This window comes from Helianthus annuus, chromosome 8 (assembly GCF_002127325.2).
Source record: "Helianthus annuus cultivar XRQ/B chromosome 8, HanXRQr2.0-SUNRISE, whole genome shotgun sequence".
NCBI classification, from domain to species: Eukaryota; Viridiplantae; Streptophyta; class Magnoliopsida; order Asterales; family Asteraceae; genus Helianthus; species Helianthus annuus.
Genome location: NC_035440.2, coordinates 4,715,172 through 4,721,550, shown reverse-complemented (window position 1 = coordinate 4,721,550; position 6,379 = coordinate 4,715,172). Strand labels below are relative to the sequence as shown.

Below are 6,379 nucleotides of genomic sequence, written 5' to 3'. Positions count from 1 at the left end.
TAGCCATGAAACTACAATTAAGGTTAACGGGACCTAAGCTTGAAACCAAATAATTCTTCGAACAAAAACAGGGTGCCTTGACACCAAACATGTGTTTTAAGAATGACATGAGTAAGGAGTGATCTACGGGATCAACATAACCTTTAGGGTTATAAACAAATGAAAGATCTACGGGACTAAAACGACCCACGGGTCATGATTAGAAAGAAGTTATAAGGACTTCGCCCTAAAGAAGTGAAAGTCTAATCAAAATAGCTCATAAGGCTAAGTGATAAAAACCTACGGGTTAATTAGATAAAGCGAGGGAATCGGTTTAGAATCCCCGCATAAAACTAAGACTGTAAAAGAATAAATTATGGACTGTCAATATCTTGGTATGGATAATTGACAAAAGTTAAAGAGAAGATCCTAAAACTAAAACTTCGGTTTTAGTAAGAAATAGCGTTTTTACAAACATAAATTCTGATAGGAATTTAAATAGTAAGCATGAAAGATACAAGTCTTGACACTGATAGGCGCAAGACGATATATTCGAAAAGTGATATTTTCGAAAATGAAAGGTTGATACAAACTAAACACGATGTGACACGATCACGGTTAGGAAATGTAATGTGAAGTAAAATTACGTTATAACCAAGCGAGCGGTGAAAAGTAACGGGACTAATAAGTCTAGTTAGTAAGACCGGTTAAGGCCAGTAATTCAAATCAATAAAAAAATTGGTTTGCTTGTAAGAGGTGGATTCGGTATAACTGAACCGAATAAATAAATCTGAAAACATAAGAAATTATTGCTAAAAGTGAAATATTTCACTAAAGACCTTTAAACGGGTCAAGGTAACGGATTCACCAAGAGTTCGATAATATATAAAAGCGATGGAAATCGCTAAGTTAACTAAACTAGTAGAAATAACGGAATTACGTTATTTCAAATTACATTATGTCGTATGAGGTACGTAGAGGTTCTGTAACCAAAAAGATATTACCAAAATTTTTCTGGTAATACCAACAATTGGTTAAAATATGAATAATGCTTAAGAGATTACTCAGGTCAAACGCATTGAGTTTAGAACTCAATGAACTATGTAAGCAAGGTTTCGAGGACGAAACCTCTTTAAGGGGGGTAGACTTGTAACACCCCGAAAACGGGCTTGGTAATTAAACTCTGTTAATACTAAAAGACGGGTAACGTACCGTTATTAGTAAAAATAACCCGGCAAATATTTGGATTTAAATAAGAAATCCTAATATTAAATAAAAACGAATCAAAGTTTTAAGTAATTAAGTTTATAAAAGGCCCGATTTAACGGGACTTAAAGTAAAACGGGTTACGACTTCCCGAACCTACTAAGCTAACTAGGAATAATTCTAACCTAGTTAGATAGTGACTTATGAGTGGGTTAAAACACTTAAATTATGAACTAAGGAAAATGGAGGGGCCAAAGATGTTAAAATCGAAACTTATGTTGCTAATTTAATTAAAACAAAAACCAAACACCCCATTTGGGGATGTCTGGTCGTACAAAGAAGCAGGAGGCGATGGGTTTCTTCAAACCCTAAAATCCTTACTAAAACTCTCAAATTGGAGGTGCAAATCTGGTCCAAAACGAAAATCGAGCATAGATTACTGATCCCCATTGCAAGGGGGTTGTAAGGTATGTAAAATTTGATGTTAATTCTCTACTTGAAATTCTCATGAATTTAGGATATTCGAAATTTGTTGATGCATGTTCACCATTGAAGGTGATAAGTGTGATGATGCTAAATTCGTGTAATGTGATGTTTTTAGGGTTTTTGATGGCTAAAAATAGTGCTATAATACCATAAACATGTTTCGATTGAAAACTGAATTCAAACAGCTTCTGATCAGAATTTACAGCCGAATTGTATTGGCTGTAACGTGGACAAAACGTGACAAAAACGTTTGTTTCTTGAGTCTAAAATGTAATTCCAGGAAATATCTTTAAAACCCCACTGGAATCGCATTTTTTCGACTAAAACTGAGCGTTTTATGAATTTTTCCGTATCAAAGGTTCAAGCTGCGTTTTCTGGCAGAATTTGCAGCCCATTACGAATGTCATAACTCAATTTAGGAATTGAGTTATGATCTCAAATTCTTACTGTAGAAATTATTAAGTTATTAGTAGAATCTCCAATTGGAATTTCGTCAATCGGATAAACGAGGAATTTTTAATGAATTTTTCCGTAAGCTGCAGTCAGAAGTGATGAATCTGATTGCAGCTTAGTAGATGAATTTTTACGAATTTTTGGTAAAGAGTTAGATCTTGAAATTTTAACACAAGGGCTAACCCTCCGAGAGGTACACCACATAAAAAAATCATAATTTTTGAAGACCTGTAAACAGGTTAAACAGGTCACCAAAAACAGCCTATTTTCAGTGATACGAAACTTGATTGTTGATATTATAAATTATGCCCACAATGTTCATATGTTGAAATTATGAATCAAACGCGTAATTTCCTAGTTCGACTAATTATGTGTGATGTGGGGTAATACAAATTCTAATTATGAAGTCGATTTAGCTTATATGCACATATCATATAATTAAGGGTAGTTAACTTTTGAAGAGTTAAACTAACCATGGACGGAGTCGAATAGTAGTTTTGACATAGAAAACACGTAAGGTGGAATAGTCATGGTTATAATGACTAATCTAACTACCTTGTGAATTATGATGATAGTTTGACTCTTGACAAGCTAGATGGAGGCTTGGAATGAAGCGGGTCAAACGGAGCAAGTACGAAAAGGAAAGCGTAATTTGGATGCGAGGTAAGTAAAGCTTACGCCCTCTTTTGTAAGTTATGTGTTTATTCATATGTTGTAAATACGACAAAAGCTATATTTGAAATATGGTTCCGAAACGAAATGAAACGGGTCGGGACATATAAAATAATGATAAACCATGTTTAATGGTAAAATGGGCGAAATGGTAATTGATCACGAGATGACATATATATAAAATGAGTTTTTGAATGGCTACTTATTAAGGTAAGCCTAAACGAATAAAAAGAGTAAAACGACGAATTAGTCATGTGTAGACGAAAAAGAGTTGAAGTTTAAATCAACACCATTTAATATTAAGCACAAAATATTTGGTAGTCTAGACCAAACGGGTCAAATGGTAATATTTATACCATTTGACAATTAACGACTAATAAGTGTATGTCGAGTCTCATGCTCGCAGGGTAATTGGTTTATGAATTAGCGAGGCTATGAATTAGCATATTATAGAGACAAGGTCTTAAAACGGGTCAATATGTTGACCCGAGCCAGGTACGCTTATATATATAGATGTATAGTTAAAAGTGTTTAACTTCCCTTCACGGGTCAAAAGGAGTAGATAGGTAAAACGGGTTAAGAATTCATAAGAAACCCGTAATTTGAACCTTGCACATTAGTAAATTGATATAACGTGATATGCATGATATTTTGAATATGATTGATTGATCTTTGATATTGGTTCATATGTAACATATTAGAATTTCGAGAAACTAATGTATTGGTATGTTAGAAAGAGCGAAATCCGAGATTTAGGCTTGAGTATTGATATTCGCTAATTTACACATATTTTAGTCCCCCGTTTTACCCCCATTTTATGCGTTTTCGGCCGTAAAACCGTCATTCGGATACTTAATTATCTACATTTTTGTTTACAGGCCTAAAACAGCATACCAGACAAGATGATAGCGAAAACGAGGACTTTCCGGACAAAACGACAAGGCTGCGAAGATTCTGTGAAGAAAATTGACCTGGGCGTTTGGCACGGTCATGCGGCCATATGCACGACCGTGCATATCCGATGACCCATGAAGACCAGCGGTGAACGAGGGTGCAACTCCGAGATAAAGGCCAAACCCGAAACGGCACGGTCGTTCCAGTGAAGAACGGTCGTGCGGTTCCGAGATCAAACATAACATCGGAACTGAACGACCAAGGAACCAAGCGTGCAATTCAGACCTCGGTAAGGAACGCCGTGCCAAATGTGGAACGCCCGTGCGTGACCGAAGACCAGTCAACGATCTGTGACGTCATGCAGTATGGTGGCCCACCACCAATAATGCTTAAAGTGCACGGTCGTGCGATCGGGAGAAGGGCCGTGCAACTTCGAAAAAGCATTTAAACAGAACAGAACCATTTTAGTAGGAACTCTGGAATTTTGGAGAGCTCCACAGGCGATTTTCAGGCTCCGGAAGCATCAGCTTTAGCCCGGATTCAAGCCACATTGCCCGGTTTTGCTCGTTTACTATCCGGATTCTTAATCTTGTGCTTGTTTATGGTTTGGATTTCTAACCTTTCTAGAATTTTGATAATGTTTCAAGCATTTAGATTAATATTTATGTATTATTGTAGTCTTTGGGCAAAAACACGACAATCCCTTGCTTGATTATAACCATTAGTATGTTAATCTATGTTTGTAATGAAATTTGGAAGTGTTTTCTATGATTATCTTTGATGATTAGTTTGCAACCTTGTTATTGATATTGATTTCTTGATTATAAGTAATTGTGTTGGATGATTGGTGCTTGGTTAGGTAAGATAGTTGAAAAATGAAGCTTATTTAATCATGTATTAGTAAACTTTTAATTTGGTTAACTAGCTTAACTTGGTTAAAATGTGGGCACCATGATACTCTAACGGGTTAGTGGTTTAATAAAATGTAATTATTGTTAATCAAGAAAGCTTGCCCTCACGGAAGGACTCTAACGGGTTAGATGGTGTTGTTATGAATTCTTGCCATGATTTGCTAGCTTAGTTAGTAGTTTCGGCCAAAATTGCTATCTTGGTGAATTTATGCGTAAGATTTGTAAAATGAACTCGGTTGTGATTTAATCTAGTCTATGCTTGTCTCGGTGGTTGCATTGTGTTTATCGGCGTTGCTTTCCTTGATTAAGTGAGGTTAGAAAACTCCTAACGGATGACTAACTTATTTTTAGGAGATTTTTGTAGACATTAATCAATTGCACGTTAAAGAACAATTTTAGGTGGTTAAAGTGTGTTTATCGTTTTAACTTTCCGAATGATTGTCATGTTAGGATTCCCGAAAGGGATACTAATTGTCTCAAAATGGAAAATTGACCGAATGCTTCTAGTGCCAAAACTGACTTAGTTGACATGCTTTGGTTGTGTATTAAGCAAGGCTATTTATATATAATTTACTATGTTTTATAAGTATTTATTTATGCTTACTTTAGATTAATTAAAACCAAAACAACTTATGTTTTTACCGGTAATTTAGTGGCAAAGGTCTAGTATTATTTCTCCGCCCATTTCGGTGGATCGATACTTGGTTCTTACCGATATTTTACTACATATATGACGGGGTACACTTGCCCTTTCGTGTGTGTTTTGATGTAAAAGTAATAATCACTTTTATAAATTTAAAACCAATTCGTGTGTAATTTCATTGTAAAAATATGTGTAGTCGCGCACGTACCAAGTATAATGAACAAAGCAACCAAAAGATGGATTTACAGGGACTACCGTAAGTTACGGTAGTACCGTAAGTTACGGTAGAGGTCAGGAGCTTACGGTGTGAGTCTACTGGTTTACAGTGGACCATTATTGGAAATTGACCACCGTAACTTACGGTGAAACCGTAAGTTACGGTAGGGCCTGAATGTTTATAAATTTTATATAATTGTAAATTTTCAAATTCATTTCGATCGTAGTTTCGATCAAGTATCATTTCTAAGCATTCTAATATAAATGTTTATGTAAACATTTCAGTCTTAGGTACTCAAGGATTATGGGTGACGATCAAGCAACTTTTGAAGGACCGAACACATACTCTTGAAGCTTCCGCATAAATCAACTGGGTTTAAACAATGTTTATGATGTAAACTGTTTGCTAAACAACTTTTGAAATGTTTAAACGACGTACTCAATTATGTTATGTTGTATTATTTTAAAATTGTAAAGTATTAAACAAACCCGTATTTTTACAAAGTATATGTAGTTATAATTACATGTTGTTTGTCGTATACTTTACAAAAACCATTAAATAATGACAAGGGTGTTACAAATTGGTAATCAGAGCTCATGGTTAAAGAGTAAATTGTGTTCGGTTCGAGGCTTGATCGCAAATCCGGTAAGTACATGTATATTAATGGTTTGTTATGTGTTGAAATGTTGTGAACAACACATAGGGTTATCGTGTGATACACGTTACCTCAATTAAATGATAAATATAGTTGACAAAATTGCGCGCGTTGACGCGTATAGTAGAAAAGCCTTGTATTATAATACGGGCGATTATTGAAGTTGATATTACTTGTAAATGTTTTAATTGAAGGACACTCGCATCTGAAGATAGCGAGAGTTTAACAAATTGCGGATATGATGATGGAACGGTCCGAGATGT

General features: G+C 35.3%; 1 long non-coding RNA gene across 1 annotated transcript; it reads left to right on the top strand.

The window, feature by feature from the left end:
- The first annotated feature begins 1,437 nt into the window (after nt 1-1,437).
- On the top strand, nt 1,438-5,946 carry LOC110871860. Its single transcript, XR_004864588.1, has 4 exons — nt 1,438-1,652; nt 2,700-2,787; nt 3,203-3,291; nt 5,746-5,946. It is a non-coding gene; the product is annotated as an uncharacterized LOC110871860 (long non-coding RNA).
- Nucleotides 5,947-6,379: the final 433 nt, after the last annotated feature.